This window comes from Somniosus microcephalus, chromosome 3, assembly GCF_052327205.1.
Source record: "Somniosus microcephalus isolate GS21.2 chromosome 3, FLI_Smic_1.0, whole genome shotgun sequence".
Taxonomy (NCBI): domain Eukaryota; kingdom Metazoa; phylum Chordata; class Chondrichthyes; order Squaliformes; family Somniosidae; genus Somniosus; species Somniosus microcephalus.
In genome coordinates this window covers 248,930,241-248,947,138 of record NC_140989.1, presented here as the reverse complement: position 1 = coordinate 248,947,138, position 16,898 = coordinate 248,930,241, and the positions used below count along the sequence as shown (strand labels likewise).

General features: G+C 51.3%; 1 long non-coding RNA gene across 1 annotated transcript in view; it reads right to left on the bottom strand.

Moving 5' to 3' along the window:
* Positions 1 to 5,122: 5,122 nt before the first annotated feature.
* The window catches only part of LOC147121813 (uncharacterized), a 34,505-nt gene continuing 22,729 nt past the window's right edge, over positions 5,123 to 16,898 (bottom strand). The window contains exon 2 of the long non-coding RNA XR_015077620.1: positions 5,123 to 5,393. This is a non-coding gene — a long non-coding RNA (uncharacterized LOC147121813). The remainder of the gene's footprint in view (positions 5,394 to 16,898) is intronic.

Genomic DNA, 16,898 nt, shown 5'->3' with positions numbered 1-16,898 from the left:
GCCGGCGCAAAGTTTAGCGCCCGCCCGGATGCGCGCGCAGAAAATGACGTCACATCCTCGTGCAACGCCCTTTGGCCGCCCCGATTGCAAACTTCAGTCGGACCGCCCCATTGTGCGGCGGGCGGCCGGAGCGTTTGGAAAAAGGAACGCAACACAACCAGCGCGGGCCCCGGGGGGCGCTAATTAAAGGGAACGTCCTCTCCAGTATAAAGGCCATCCTTTTTTCAGAAAACAGTCTTGTGCAACGCATTTCTGGAGACACAACAAGGAGGATAGCTAACTGGTTTCAAGCAGCAAGAGCCAGGTATTTTTGGACTCAGGCAACAGCGCTGCAAGTGGCCATTTGGAAATTAGAGTGTTTGCCAGGATTTGATGGGGGTTGCATGGGGTGCCAACGCGGAGCTGCAGCTCCATGTCCGTAGGGCTCGCAGACGCATTGTGAGAGGGGCAGCCCTGGCTAGAGGCAGAGGGGGCTACAGGCGTCGGCCACGTAGGCCTTACCCAGTCAGGCTATACCGCCAGCAGCGCTCCTACCTAAACATGAGTGCCGCGCGATGTGTTAAAAGGCTCCGATTCCGAAAGGGGGTGATTGCAGAGATCTGCCACCTGCTTCGCCGAGATCTGCGGCCAAAGCTCAGGTGCAGGACGTCTCTGTCGGTGGAAGTGAAGGTGACAGTGGCATTGAACTTCTATGCCACCGGCTCCTTCCAATACGCTGCTGGGGACATAGCAAACATCTCCCAGTACGGCGCGCATCGCTGCATCCGCCAGGTGACCGAAGCACTGTTCAGAAGGAGAAGCCAATTCATCTCCTTCCCCATGGCCCTGGAGAGCCAGCATCAGCGCGCATTGGGATTTTCCAGACTCGGGGAATTCCCCTTGGTGCAGGGCGCCATTGACTGTACGCATGTGGCTTTGCGGGCCCCTCTGGAGCATGGCGAGCAGTATCGCAACAGGAAGGGCTACCATTCTCTGAATGTGCAGCTGGTCTGTGACCACAAGCAGCGCATCATGGCAGTCAATGCCAGCTTCCCAGGCAGCAGCCACGATGCCTTTATCCTGCGGCAGAGTACTGTGCATGACATGTTCCAGGCACAGCCTCCCCCAAGAGGATGGCTACTCGGGGACAAAGGCTATCCTTTGTGCACCTGGCTCATGACCCCGCTCCGCGCGCCCAGGACCGCTGCTGAAGAGGCCTACAACGAGAGCCATCAAACCACCCGCAACATCATCGAGCTAACTATTGGGGTCCTCAAGCAGCGGTTCCGCTGCCTTGATCGCTCCGGAGGAGCTCTCCAGTATTCGCCGGACCGGGTCTCCCAATTTGTGGTGGTTTGCTGCATGCTACACAACCTGGCTATCCGCAGGACTCAGGCACTGCCACCTGACGTTGGACCAGCACCTCAGGAGGAGGAGCAGGAGGAGCATGAGGAGGAGGAGGAGGAGGAGGAGGAGGAGCAGGAGTACGTTCCCAGGAGGGAGCGACCAGGGCCAAGGGCCGCACGACGCCACCTTATTACACGGTACTTCTAAGCCCCCTGTCAGGGAATGGCCAGGGGCCATGAGGGAAGATGAATGCAGCCGCTCCGCAAGCCCTCAGCCGGCGAAGCCAACAAACACTAAGAAGAACAACCATGGAGACTGCATGAATAAAGATAATTTTTTATTACACAAAAATGAAAAGCCCTTCCCACATGAATCCCCAAAAACAATAAACGGGCCCCACAAAAAGCCCAACAAACGACTCACTCCCACAAACTGGGGAGGAGCCACTCCACCTTTATTGAAACCGGGCCTCAACGTCGGCCTAACGCAAAAAAAAAGCCCTCCAAAAGCACAACCATGGGCAAAATAAAGATGGCCACCGCCATATTAAAGGAAAGCTGGCCACACCCTCTACTGAGTGGCCCGCGAGGGCGAGACCTTGGCCAGCATTTTGCCTCCCCTGCCCTGCCTGCTGCTCCTTCGCAAGCTCTGCCCAGTGGCTGCTGCGAGGCTGGGGGAAGGCGCCTGAGGCTCAGATGCCCTTCCGCCAGATGCCGCTGGGGGGCGGCCTACACGGCGTTTGGGCCTCGAGGGGCCGTCTGCTGAGTGGCGCACCTGAGCCTGGCCACCATCAGCTGCAGCCGCTTGCCGTCGACGCCCCAGAGGGGGAATGGCGGCGACGGATGGCGCAATGTGGGCCAGCTGGCGTCTGGGATGCGATGGCTGGTGCTGTGGCGCGGTGGCACTCGGCCGGGCCCGCACTGCAGGATCCGCAGCAATCAGCCGACGGCCGGCTTGCTGGGATGGTCCAGCGCGGCGCCTGCCCTGGCGATGCCTGCCTGAGACAGCGCGTGTGGCAGCAGTGAGTGGCCCTGTGGTCCTGGTGTGCGCGCGCATCACATCCGCCAGGGTCTTGACGGCATCAGTTAGCATGCGGCCAGTCGCGGCAGTTGCTGCCCCGAACTCGCGCACACTGGTCGCCAGCGACTCGATGGCCTCAGGCATGCGCCCCACCACGCTCATGAGCTCCGTGTGGCGCCGGTCCGAGTCGTCGGCCATCTGATCGAGCTTCCGCACCTCCTCCGAAGTGAAGGTGTCCGGACTGGAGTCGCGACTCTCCCGCTGGGGAGGAGGGGGCCGAACTAGGGGACCCTTGCCGCGTTGGTGACGGCGAGTGTGCCGAGCAGCAGCACTCCCCTCTGATCCTTCCCCCCTTTGGGGGGAAGGCCGCGGGCCACGCGCACGGCTGCTGGGTGGCTGGACGCCACTGGTCCCAGAAGCTGCATTGCCCTGCGACAGTTCCTCCAGGCACTCGTCCAGTGAGGAGGTGTCAAGCATTTCCTCCTCTCCTGCGGGACGTGACTGTTCCCCCGAAGGTCCGGCTTGCTCCTCCTCCTCCTCCTGGTTGGAGGTGCTGTCACTGGCAGCCTCAGGGTCCTGGTCGTCACCAGCTGAAAGCAGGAATGCACAAGAGTAGCTTCAGAGTGAGGAGACGGCGTCAGCGAGGGAGTTAGGACTGGTGGGATTCAGCGCATTGGTGGGACAGTGGCAAAGGAGGTAGCTCGGATGGGCCAGTGCGACGCGAGAGGGCCAAAAGGCGAGGTCCTTACCATTGCCGGGCAGTGGAGGGTCGGATACACCGCACGCTGTGGGGACAATCACACGGGCTCCCATGAGCACACACACGCGCTCCTCCAGCCGAGTGAGCTTCTGCAGCTTGGCGCGGCCACCCCTGGCACGGGCCTGGCGATTAAACGCTACTTTAGCCTGCAAGAGAAAGGACGGGCTGTAAGTGCGCAGTGAAGCCCTGATGTAGTGTGCACTGCCTCCCATGGTGGAATAGCTTGGACAGAGTGAAGCCCTGATGTAGTGTGCACTGCCTCCCATGGTGGAATAGCTTGGACAGAGTGAAGCCCTGATGTAGTGTGCACTGCCTCCCATGGTGGAATAGCTTGGACAGAGTGAAGCCCTGATGTAGTGTGCACTGCCTCCCATGGTGGAATAGCTTGGACAGAGTGAAGCCCTGATGTACTGTCCACTGCCTCCCATGGTGGAATAGCTTGGCCAAAGTGTAGAGTGCCGAATGGCCATTTGATGCTCATGACTGTCCCAATGCTGCTGGCTGAGGGCTGGCCAAAAGGACTTTCAGGTCCCTTTGCCCATCATGTCAGGTGTACATGCAAGAATGAGGAGGAGACTGGAAAGGCTACTCACCCTCACAATCCTGGTCAGATCGTTGTATTTCTTACGGCATTGTTTGTGGGTCCTGGGGGCCTCGCCGGTGAACGTCACCCTCTGGGCGATCTGCTTCCAGGCTTTGGTGTAGTCGTGGTGGGTTGGATTCCTCCCACTCTCTGGAAACAAGATCTTGCGCCTCACCTCCAGAGCTGTGACCATTATGTCCAGATCACCCTCTGAGAAGCGCAGGGCATGCTGACGGGCCTTCTCTGGCGTTGCCATGACTCCCTGGGGCTGAGCAGTAGTGTTGAGGCCTCTTTGCAAGGCTGCAGTGTGCAGGGCGTGGCAGCAGACCAATTCGTCCCTTCCCCCTTTAAGAGCTGGTCGGCACCACGGGGTCTGCTGTCAGTGCAAAAATGACCGCACCCGTGCTGCGCCCCGCCTGGGCGCTATCCCTCTGGACCGCCGGCTTAGCGCCTAAAGAGAGTAGTGGAACGCCTCTTTTAGCGCTCCACCAACCTCTTAGGGCGAAGCCACTGAATTCCCGGCAACGGGGCGCTACTTTGGGGCGGGCGCTAACTTCGGGCGGGCGCTAAAGCTAGCGCCCCAAAACTGCCTATACTGAAAATCTAGCCCCTCGTCTTTAAATAGCGCTGCCCCAGCCGCAGATAGGCCCCCCGGACCCCATCAGACATAACGTCCGGTGGTAAGTCGGGGCGCTACCGAAGATCGCGGCCAGGGCGCAAGCGGGGCTCTGCGCACGGTGATGACATCGTCGCCGGCGGCACAGCGCCGCGGGCCACTAACCTCCCACTGAATTTCGCAGCGCCGCACCTGGGCGCGAGTTGCTTTGCACCCCGTTAGCGCCCTCTTAGAGCACTAACGGGAGGCACAAAACAACCAAATTTTTCTCCCCATAACTTTGAAAAGAGATCTACATGGTATAAACAGCTTCTGAAAGTTCAATAAATTGATCCAGTATATATGCACATATAAGAGAGAGAGAGAGCAAAACAAAGAATGAAAGACAGAGAAAGCAAGAAAGAGCATGAAAAAGTAAATAAGGAAAGCGAGAATAAGGAAGAAAGGAAAAGAAAAGAGAGCAAGAAATAAAGAATAAAGGAGAGAGAAAGAAAAAGAGAGAGAACCAGAGTGACATCCTACCATTGGGAAACTGACATTAAAGGAAGTAGTTCTGAAAATCAATAAATAGTAATTCCAGTGTGGATATCACAGTGCTGCAAAGCATTGCTCACCAGCCCACTGTGCAATGATACAGAGAGGAAGGAGGCAAAATCGGCAGGACGGAACCTTGGTGCTCTCATGTACCTCAAGGTAGCCATTCACAGAGCTGCACAATGAGAGCTTGACAACAGGTCACCTGCCCGTCTCTCACAGGCCGATGGTGCGCGGGTTAAAAAGGAATGAGGACGAGAGAAAATATACACCAGGCAAAAAATAAATTGAATGCTTTTATAATTACATACCAAAATCAAAAAAACAAACTTTATTACACAATAACTAGCTCGTCATTCCAATACCTCCTGTCCAGTTGAACAGTGTGCCACTCTCGATGCTCCTGACCAAGCGACTATGGGCTGCACCCATCCTAATGGAAAGTTCAGCTTCAGCTCCACGTGTGACTTTCACTGTGCAGCAGGGTTTACACTGCAGGGGTCACAGAGTCTCTGGTGCAATGCGACAGGAATATGGACAGCGGAGACACCCAGCTGTGAAGGTACAGGGTCAAACAAGACAAAAAGAGAAAATCCTGAATCAGATTTTAGAACATGTTAGCAGGAATGTCTTAATAACAGTAACTTTTTGTGTGTTTGAGTTTACGTCAAAGGGTAAATTCACCAATGCAGCACTCGCAGTGAGGAGCTACACTTGAAGGGAGCGCAGGTCAGAGCATCAGCACTAGTGCTGTACCCCTATCTCACGAGTGCTGTAGCCCTATCTCACTAGTGCTGTAGACCTATCTCACTATAGTGCTGTAGCCCTATCTCACTAGTGCTGTAGCCCTACCTCACTATAGTGCTGTAGCCCTACCTCACTATGGTGCTGTAGCCCTATCTCACTAGTGCTGTAGCCCTACCTCACTATAGTGCTGTAGCCCTATCTCACTAGTGCTGTAGCCCTATCTCACTGGTGCTGTAGCCCTATCTCACTATAATGCTGTAGCCATATCTCACTAGTGCTGTAGCCCTATCTCACTGGTGCTGTAGCCCTATCTCACTAGTGCGGTAGCCCTATCTCACTAGTGCTGTAGCCCTATCTCACTGGTGCTGTAGCCCTATCTCACTATAATGCTGTAGCCCTATCTCACTAGTGCTGTAGCCCTATCTCACTAGTGCTGTAGCCCTATCTCACTAGTGCTGTAGCCCTATCTCACTGGTGCTGTAGCCCTATCTCACTATAATGCTGTAGCCCTATCTCACTGGTGCTGTAGCCCTATCTCACTATAATGCTGTAGCCCTATCTCACTAGTGATGTAGCCCTATCTCACTAGTGCTGTAGCCCTATCTCACTATAGTGCTGTAGCCCTACCTCACTAGTGCTGTAGCCCTATCTCACTAGTGCTGTAGCCTTATCTCACTAGTGCTGTAGCCCTATCTCACTATAATGCGGTAGCCCTATCTCACTAGTGCTGTAGCCCTTTCTCACTAGTGCTGTAGCTGTATCTCACGACTGCTGTAGCCCTATCTCACTAGTGCTGTAGCCCTATCTCACTAGTGCTGTAGCCCTATCTCAATATAGAGCTGTAGCCCTATCTCACTATAGTGCTGTAGCCCTATCTCACTATAGAGCTGTAGCCCTATCTCACTAGTGCTGTAGCCTTATCTCACTATAGTGCTGTAGCCCGATCTCACTAGTGCTGTAGCCCTATCTCACTAGTGCTGTAGCCCTATCTCACTAGTGCTGTAGCCTTATCTCACTATAGTGCTGTAGCCCTACCTCACTATAGTGCTGTAGCCCTACCTCACTATAGTGCTGTAGCCCTATCTCACTAGTGCTGTAGCCCTATCTCACTAGTGCTGTAGCCCTATCTCACTATAGTGCTGTAGCCCTATCTCACTAGTGCTGTAGCCCTATCGCACTATAGTGCTGTAGCCCTATCTCACTAGTGCTGTAGCCCTATCGCACTATAGTGCTGTAGCCCTACCTCATTAGTGCTGTAGCCCTATCTCACTAGTGCTGTAGCCCTATCTCACTAGTGCTGTAGCCCTATCTCACTAGTGCTGTAGCCTTATCTCACTAGTGCTGTAGCCCTATCTCACTAGTGCTGTAGCCCTATCTCACTAGTGCTGTAGCCTTATCTCACTATAGTGCTGTAGCCCTACCTCACTATAGTGCTGTAGCCATATCTCGCTAGTGCTGTAGCCTTATCTCACTCGTGCTGTAGCCCTATCTCACTAGTGCTGTAGCCCTATCTCACTAGTGCTGTAGCCCTATCTCACTAGTGCTGTAGCCTTATCTCACTATAGTGCTGTAGCCCTACCTCACTATAGTGCTGTAGCCCTATCTCACTAGTGCTGCAGCCCTACCTCACTATAGTGCTGTCACCCTATCTCACTATAGTGCTGTAGCCCTACCTCACGAGTGCTGTAGCCCTATCTCACTATAGTGCTGTAGCCCTACCTCACTATAGTGCTGTCACCCTATCTCACTATAGTGCTGTAGCCCTACCTCACTAGTGCTGTAGCCCTATCTCACTATAGTGCTGTAGCCCTACCTCATTAGTGCTGTAGCCCTATCTCACTATAGTGCTGTAGCCCTATCTCACTAGTGCTGTAGCCCTATCTCACTATAGTGCTGTAGCCCTATCTCACTATAGTGCTGTAGCCCTATCTCACTCGTGCTGTAGCCCTATCTCACTAGTGCTGTAGCCCTATCTCACTAGTGCTGTAGCCTATCTCGCTATAGTGCTGTAGCCCTATCTCACTATAGTGCTGTAGCCCTATCTCACGAGTGCTGTTACCATATCTCACTAGTGCTGTAGCCCTATCTCACTAGTGCTGTAGCCCTATCTCAATATAGTGCTGTAGCCCTATCTCACTAGTGCTGTAGCCCTATCTCACTATAGTGCTGTAGCCCTATCTCACTAGTGCTGTAGCCCTATCTCACTAGTGCTGTAGCCCTATCTCACTCGTGCTGTAGCCCTATCTCACTATAGTGCTGTAGCCCTATCTCATTAGTGCTGTAGCCCTATCTCACTAGTGCTGTAGCCCTATCTCACTAGTGCTGTAGGCCTATCTCACTATAGTGCTGTAGCCCTATCTCACTAGTGCTGTAGCCCTATTTCACTAGTGCTGTAGCCTATCTCGCTAGTGCTGTAGCCTATCTCGCTATAGTGCTGTAGCCCTATCACACTATAGTGCTGTAGCCCTATCTCACTAGTGCTGTAGCCCTATCTCACTATGGTGCTGTAGCCCTATCTCACTAGTGCTGTAGCCCTATCTCACTCGTGCTGTAGCCCTATCTCACTATAGTGCTGTAGCCCTATCTCACTCGTGCTGTAGCCCTATCTCACTATAGTGCTGTAGCCCTATTTCATTAGTGCTGCAGCCCTATCTCACTAGTGCTGTAGCCCTATCTCACTCGTGCTGTAGCCCTATCTCACTAGTGCTGTAGCCCTATCTCACTAGTGCTGTAGCCTATCTCGCTATAGTGCTGTAGCCCTATCTCACTATAGTGCTGTAGCCCTATCTCACTAGTGCTGTAGCCCTATCTCACTCGTGCTGTAGCCCTATCTCACTAGTGCTGTAGCCCTATCTCACTATAGTGCTGTAGCCCTACCTCACTAGTGCTGTAGCCCTATCTCACTAGTGCTGTAGCCCTATCTCACTATAGAGCTGTAGCCCTACCTCACTAGTGCTGCAGCCCTATCTCACTATAGTGCTGTAGCCCTATCTCACTAGTGCTGTAGCCCTATCTCACTAGTGCTGTAGCCCTATCTCACTAGTGCTGTAGCCCTATCTCATTAGTGCTGTAGCCCTATCTCACTAGTACTGTAGCCCTATCTCACTAGTGCTGTAGCCTTATCTCACTAGTGCTGTAGCCCTATCTCACTAGTGCTGTAGCCCTATCTCACTAGTGCTGTAGCCTTATCTCACTATAGTGCTGTAGCCCTACCTCACTATAGTGCTGTAGCCATATCTCACTAGTGCTGTAGCCTTATCTCACTAGTGCTGTAGCCCTATCTCACTAGTGCTGTAGCCTTATCTCACTAGTGCTGTAGCCTTATCTCACTATGGTGCTGTAGCCCTACCTCACTATAGTGCTGTAGCCCTATCTCACTAGTGCTGTAGCCCTACCTCACTATAGTGCTGTCACCCTATCTCACTATAGTGCTGTAGCCCTACCTCACGAGTGCTGTAGCCCTATCTCACTATAGTGCTGTAGCCCTACCTCACTAGTGCTGTAGCCCTATCTCACTAGTGCTGTAGCCCTATCTCACTCGTGCTGTAGCCCTATCTCATTAGTGCTGTAGCCCTATCTCACTAGTTCTGTAGCCCTATCTCACTAGTGCTGTAGCCCTATCTCACTATAGTGCTGTAGCCCTATCTCACTAGTGCTGTAGCCCTATCTCACTAGTGCTGTAGCCCTATCTCATTAGTGCTGTAGCCCTATCTCACTAGTGCTGTAGCCCTATCTCACTAGTGCTGTAGCCTTATCTCACTAGTGCTGTAGCCCTATCTCACTAGTGCTGTAGCCCTATCTCACTAGTGCTGTAGCCTTATCTCACTATAGTGCTGTAGCCCTACCTCACTATAGTGCTGTAGCCATATCTCACTAGTGCTGTAGCCTTATCTCACTAGTGCTGTAGCCCTATCTCACTAGTGCTGTAGCCTTATCTCACTAGTGCTGTAGCCTTATCTCACTATGGTGCTGTAGCCCTACCTCACTATAGTGCTGTAGCCCTATCTCACTAGTGCTGTAGCCCTACCTCACTATAGTGCTGTCACCCTATCTCACTATAGTGCTGTAGCCCTACCTCACGAGTGCTGTAGCCCTATCTCACTATAGTGCTGTAGCCCTACCTCACTATAGTGCTGTAGCCCTACCTCACTATAGTGCTGTAGCCCTACCTCACTAGTGCTGTAGCCCTATCTCACTATAGTGCTGTAGCCCTACCTCATTAGTGCTGTAGCCCTATCTCACTATAGTCCTGTAGCCCTATCTCACTAGTGCTGTAGCCCTATCTCACTGTAGTGCTGTAGCCCTATCTCACTGTAGTGCTGTAGCCCTATCTCACTCGTGCTGTAGCCCTATCTCACTAGTGCTGTAGCCCTATCTCACTAGTGCTGTAGCCCTATCTCACTAGTGCTGTAGCCTATCTCGCTATAGTGCTGTAGCCCTATCTCACTATAGTGCTGTAGCCCTATCTCACTAGTGCTGTTACCATATCTCACTAGTGCTGTAGCCCTATCTCACTAGTGCTGTCGCCCTATCTCAATATAGTGCTGTAGCCCTATCGCACTAGTGCTGTAGCCCTATCTCACTCGTGCTGTAGCCCTATCTCACTATAGTGCTGTAGCCCTATCTCACTAGTGCTGTAGCCCTATCTCACTAGTGCTGTAGCCCTATCTCACTTGTGCTGTAGCCCTATCTCACTCGTGCTGTAGCCCTATCTCTCTATAGTGCTGTAGCCCTATCTCATTAGTGCTGTAGCCCTATCTCACTAGTGCTGTAGCCCTATCTCACTAGTGCTGTAGCCCTATCTCACTAGTGCTGTAGCCCTATCTCACTATAGTGCTGTAGCCCTATCTCACTAGTGCTGTAGCCCTATCTCACTAGTGCTGTAGCCCTATCTCACTCGTGCTGTAGCCCTATCTCACTCTAGTGCTGTAGCCCTATTTCATTAGTGCTGTAGCCCTATCTCACTAGTGCTGTAGCCTATCTCGCTAGTGCTGTAGCCTATCTCGCTATAGTGCTGTAGCCCTATCTCACTATAGTGCTGTAGCCCTATCTCACTAGTGCTGTAGCCCTATCTCACTATGGTGCTGTTACCATATTTCACTAGTGCTGTAGCCCTATCTCAATATAGTGCTGTAGCCCTATCTCACTAGTGCTGTAGCCCTATCTCACTCGTGCTGTAGCCCTATCTCACTATAGTGCTGTAGCCCTATCTCACTCGTGCTGTAGCCCTATCTCACTATAGTGCTGTAGGCCTATCTCACTATAGTGCTGTAGCCCTATCTCACTAGTGCTGTAGCCCTATTTCACTAGTGCTGTAGCCTATCTCGCTAGTGCTGTAGCCTATCTCGCTATAGTGCTGTAGCCCTATCACACTATAGTGCTGTAGCCCTATCTCACTAGTGCTGTAGCCCTATCTCACTATGGTGCTGTAGCCCTATCTCACTAGTGCTGTAGCCCTATCTCACTCGTGCTGTAGCCCTATCTCACTATAGTGCTGTAGCCCTATCTCACTCGTGCTGTAGCCCTATCTCACTATAGTGCTGTAGCCCTATTTCATTAGTGCTGCAGCCCTATCTCACTAGTGCTGTAGCCCTATCTCACTCGTGCTGTAGCCCTATCTCACTAGTGCTGTAGCCCTATCTCACTAGTGCTGTAGCCTATCTCGCTATAGTGCTGTAGCCCTATCTCACTATAGTGCTGTAGCCCTATCTCACTAGTGCTGTAGCCCTATCTCACTCGTGCTGTAGCCCTATCTCACTAGTGCTGTAGCCCTATCTCACTATAGTGCTGTAGCCCTACCTCACTAGTGCTGTAGCCCTATCTCACTAGTGCTGTAGCCCTATCTCACTATAGAGCTGTAGCCCTACCTCACTAGTGCTGCAGCCCTATCTCACTATAGTGCTGTAGCCCTATCTCACTAGTGCTGTAGCCCTATCTCACTAGTGCTGTAGCCCTATCTCACTAGTGCTGTAGCCCTATCTCATTAGTGCTGTAGCCCTATCTCACTAGTACTGTAGCCCTATCTCACTAGTGCTGTAGCCTTATCTCACTAGTGCTGTAGCCCTATCTCACTAGTGCTGTAGCCCTATCTCACTAGTGCTGTAGCCTTATCTCACTATAGTGCTGTAGCCCTACCTCACTCTAGTGCTGTAGCCATATCTCACTAGTGCTGTAGCCTTATCTCACTAGTGCTGTAGCCCTATCTCACTAGTGCTGTAGCCTTATCTCACTAGTGCTGTAGCCTTATCTCACTATGGTGCTGTAGCCCTACCTCACTATAGTGCTGTAGCCCTATCTCACTAGTGCTGTAGCCCTACCTCACTATAGTGCTGTCACCCTATCTCACTATAGTGCTGTAGCCCTACCTCACGAGTGCTGTAGCCCTATCTCACTATAGTGCTGTAGCCCTACCTCACTAGTGCTGTAGCCCTATCTCACTAGTGCTGTAGCCCTATCTCACTCGTGCTGTAGCCCTATCTCATTAGTGCTGTAGCCCTATCTCACTAGTTCTGTAGCCCTATCTCACTAGTGCTGTAGCCCTATCTCACTATAGTGCTGTAGCCCTATCTCACTAGTGCTGTAGCCCTATCTCACTAGTGCTGTAGCCCTATCTCATTAGTGCTGTAGCCCTATCTCACTAGTGCTGTAGCCCTATCTCACTAGTGCTGTAGCCTTATCTCACTAGTGCTGTAGCCCTATCTCACTAGTGCTGTAGCCCTATCTCACTAGTGCTGTAGCCTTATCTCACTATAGTGCTGTAGCCCTACCTCACTATAGTGCTGTAGCCATATCTCACTAGTGCTGTAGCCTTATCTCACTAGTGCTGTAGCCCTATCTCACTAGTGCTGTAGCCTTATCTCACTAGTGCTGTAGCCTTATCTCACTATGGTGCTGTAGCCCTACCTCACTATAGTGCTGTAGCCCTATCTCACTAGTGCTGTAGCCCTACCTCACTATAGTGCTGTCACCCTATCTCACTATAGTGCTGTAGCCCTACCTCACGAGTGCTGTAGCCCTATCTCACTATAGTGCTGTAGCCCTACCTCACTATAGTGCTGTAGCCCTACCTCACTATAGTGCTGTAGCCCTACCTCACTAGTGCTGTAGCCCTATCTCACTATAGTGCTGTAGCCCTACCTCATTAGTGCTGTAGCCCTATCTCACTATAGTGCTGTAGCCCTATCTCACTAGTGCTGTAGCCCTATCTCACTGTAGTGCTGTAGCCCTATCTCACTGTAGTGCTGTAGCCCTATCTCACTCGTGCTGTAGCCCTATCTCACTAGTGCTGTAGCCCTATCTCACTAGTGCTGTAGCCCTATCTCACTAGTGCTGTAGCCTATCTCGCTATAGTGCTGTAGCCCTATCTCACTATAGTGCTGTAGCCCTATCTCACTAGTGCTGTTACCATATCTCACTAGTGCTGTAGCCCTATCTCACTAGTGCTGTCGCCCTATCTCAATATAGTGCTGTAGCCCTATCGCACTAGTGCTGTAGCCCTATCTCACTCGTGCTGTAGCCCTATCTCACTATAGTGCTGTAGCCCTATCTCACTAGTGCTGTAGCCCTATCTCACTAGTGCTGTAGCCCTATCTCACTTGTGCTGTAGCCCTATCTCACTCGTGCTGTAGCCCTATCTCTCTATAGTGCTGTAGCCCTATCTCATTAGTGCTGTAGCCCTATCTCACTAGTGCTGTAGCCCTATCTCACTAGTGCTGTAGCCCTATCTCACTATAGTGCTGTAGCCCTATCTCACTAGTGCTGTAGCCCTATCTCACTAGTGCTGTAGCCCTATCTCACTCGTGCTGTAGCCCTATCTCACTCTAGTGCTGTAGCCCTATTTCATTAGTGCTGTAGCCCTATCTCACTAGTGCTGTAGCCTATCTCGCTAGTGCTGTAGCCTATCTCGCTATAGTGCTGTAGCCCTATCTCACTATAGTGCTGTAGCCCTATCTCACTAGTGCTGTAGCCCTATCTCACTATGGTGCTGTTACCATATTTCACTAGTGCTGTAGCCCTATCTCAATATAGTGCTGTAGCCCTATCTCACTAGTGCTGTAGCCCTATCTCACTCGTGCTGTAGCCCTATCTCACTATAGTGCTGTAGCCCTATCTCACTCGTGCTGTAGCCCTATCTCACTATAGTGCTGTAGCCCTATTTCATTAGTGCTGTAGCCCTATCTCACTGGTGCTGTAGCCCTATCTCACTAGTGCTGTAGCCCTATCTCACTAGTGCTGTAGCCTATCTCGCTATAGTGCTGTAGCCCTATCTCACTATAGTGCTGTAGCCCTATCTCACTAGTGCTGTAGCCCTATCTCACTCGTGCTGTAGCCCTATCTCACTAGTGCTGTCGCCCTACCTCACTAGTGCTGTAGCCCTATCTCACTATAGTGCTGTAGCCCTACCTCACTAGTGCTGTAGCCCTATCTCACTAGTGCTGTAGCCCTATCTCACTATAGAGCTGTAGCCCTACCTCACTAGTGCTGTAGCCCTATCTCACTAGTGCTGTAGCCCTATCTCACTAGTGCTGTAGCCCTATCTCACTCGTGCTGTAGCCCTATCTCATTAGTGCTGTAGCCCTATCTCACTAGTTCTGTAGCCCTATCTCACTAGTGCTGTAGCCCTATCTCACTATAGTGCTGTAGCCCTATCTCACTTGTGCTGTAGCCCTATCTCACTTGTGCTGTAGCCCTATCTCACTAGTGCTGTAGCCCTATCTCACTAGTGCTGTAGCCCTATCTCACTCGTGCTGTAGCCCTATCTCACTATAGTGCTGTAGCCCTATTTCATTAGTGCTGTAGCCCTATCTCACTAGCGCTGTAGCCCTATCTCACTAGTGCTGTAGCCCTATCTCACTATAGTGCTGTAGCCCTATCTCACTAGTGCTGTAGCCCTATCTCACTAGTGCTGTAGCCCTATCTCACTATAGTGCTGTAGCCCTATCTCACTCGTGCTGTAGCCCTACCTCACTGGTGCTGTCGCCCAATCTCACTATAGTGCTGTAGCCCTACCTCACTAGTGCTGTAGCCCTATCTCACTATAGTGCTGTAGCCCTATTCCACTATAGTGCTGTAGCCCTATCTCACTAGTGTTGTAGCCCTATCTCACTATAGTGCTGCAGCCCTACCTGACTAGTGCTGTAGCCCTATATCGCTAGTGCTGTAGCCCTATCTCACTCGTGCTGTAGCCCTATCTCACTAGTGCTGTAGCCGTATCTCACTAGTGCTGTAGCCCTATATCGCTAGTGCTGTAGCCCTATCTCACTCTAGTGCTGTAGCCCTATCTCACTAGTGCTGTAGCCGTATCTCACGATAATGCTGTAGCCCTATCTCACTAGTGCTGTAGCCCTATCTCACTAGTGCTGTAGCCCTATCTCACTAGTGCTGTAGCCCTATCTCACTAGTGCTGTAGCCCTACCTCACTAGTGCTGTAGCCCAATCTCACTATAGTGCTGTAGCCCTACCTCACTAGTGCTGTAGCCCTATCTCACTCGTGCTGTAGCCCTATCTCTGACCCATACTCCTTTCCAGTGTGGCTCCCCATAGGGAGGATGGCATCAGTGGATTTACAGTCAAGCTTCTTAACTTATATTTCAGGGTGATATGTGGAAGTCTGGAGATTCCCGGACAATGATTCTAAAACTGTTCTGACCCCATCAGAGATTTCAGCAACAACAACTTGTATTCATATCGCATCTTTAATGTAGTAAAACGTCCCAACGTGCTTCACAGGGAGTGTTATAAAACAAAATTTGACTCCAAGTGACATAAGGAAAAATTAGGGCAGATGGCCAAAAGCTTGGTCAAAGAGGTAGGTTTTAAGGAGCGTCTTAAAGGAGGAAAGAGAGGTAGAGAGGCAGAGAGGTTTGGGGAGGGAATTCCAGAGCTTAGGGCCTTGGCAGCTGAAGGCATGGTTGAGTGATTAAAATCGGGGATGCTCAAGAGGCCAGAATTAGAGGAGCGCAGGTATCTTGGGGGGTTGTGGAGCTGGAAGAGATTACAGAGCTAGGGAGGGGCAAGGCCTTGGAGGGATTTGAAAACAAGGATGAGAATTTTAAAATTGAAGTGTTGCTTAACTGGGAGCCAATGTAGGTCAGCGAGCACAGGGGTAATGGATGAACGGGACTTGGTGCGAGTTAGGACAAAGGCAACAGAGTTTTGGATGACCTCAAATTTATGTAGTGTAGAATGTGGGAGGCTGGCCAGGAGTGTGTTGGAATAGTCAAGTCTAGAGGTAACAAAGGCATGGATGAGGGTTTCAGCAGCAGATGAGCTGAGGTGGGGCGGAGACAGGTGATGTTCCAGAGGTGGAAATAGGCAGTCTTAGTTATGGCACGGATATGTGGTCGGAAGCTCATTTCAGTGTCAAATATGACACCAAGGTTGTGAACAGTCTGGTTCAGCCTCAGACAGTTGCCAGGGAGAGGGCTGGAGACAATGGCTAGGGAACAGAGTTGGTGGCGGGGACCGAAGACAATGGCTTCAGTCTTTTCAATATTTAACTGGAGGATATTTCTGCTCATCCAGCACTGGATGTCGGACAAGCAGTCTGACAATTCAGAGACAGTGGAGGAGTCGAGAGAAGTGGTGGTGAGGTAGAGCTAGGTGTTGTCAGCGTACATGTGGCATAGTGGTTAGCACTGTTGCCTCACAGCGCCAGGGACCCGGGTTCGAATCCGGCCTCGGGCGACTCTCTGTGTGGAGTTTGCACATTCTCCCCATGTTTGCGTGGGTTTCCTCCGGGTGCTCCGGTTTCCTCCCACAGTCCAAAGATGTGCGAGTTAGGTCGATTGGCTATGATAAATTGACCATTAGTGTTAGGGGGACTAAATACGTGGGGTTATGGGGATAGGGTGGGATATGTGTTGGTATAGGGGTTACGGGGATCAGGTGGGATATGTGTCGGTGCAGGCTCGATGGGCCGAAATGGCCTCTATCTGCACTGTGGGGTTTCTCTGTGATCCTTCTCTGTGATGTGGAAACTGACGCGGTGTTTTCAGATGATGTCGCCAAGGGACAGCATGTAGATGAAAAATAGGAGGGAGCCCAGGATAGATCCTTTGGGGGACACCAGAGGTAACGATGCAGTTTATATAGGGTAGTGGCTAAAAAAATTCTATATATATTATTTTCAATTAATTTTATAATATAGCTGGACATATACTGAGATAAATCTGTCTATTATTCATTACCAGCCAACACACTTTTTCTAATGGATACTTAAAATGATAATTTATCTCCCATTTAAGTGTATTATTGTGGGAGTCGCTGGAAATAAACAGACTGCGAGATTTTCATAGCAGCAAAGAAAAACA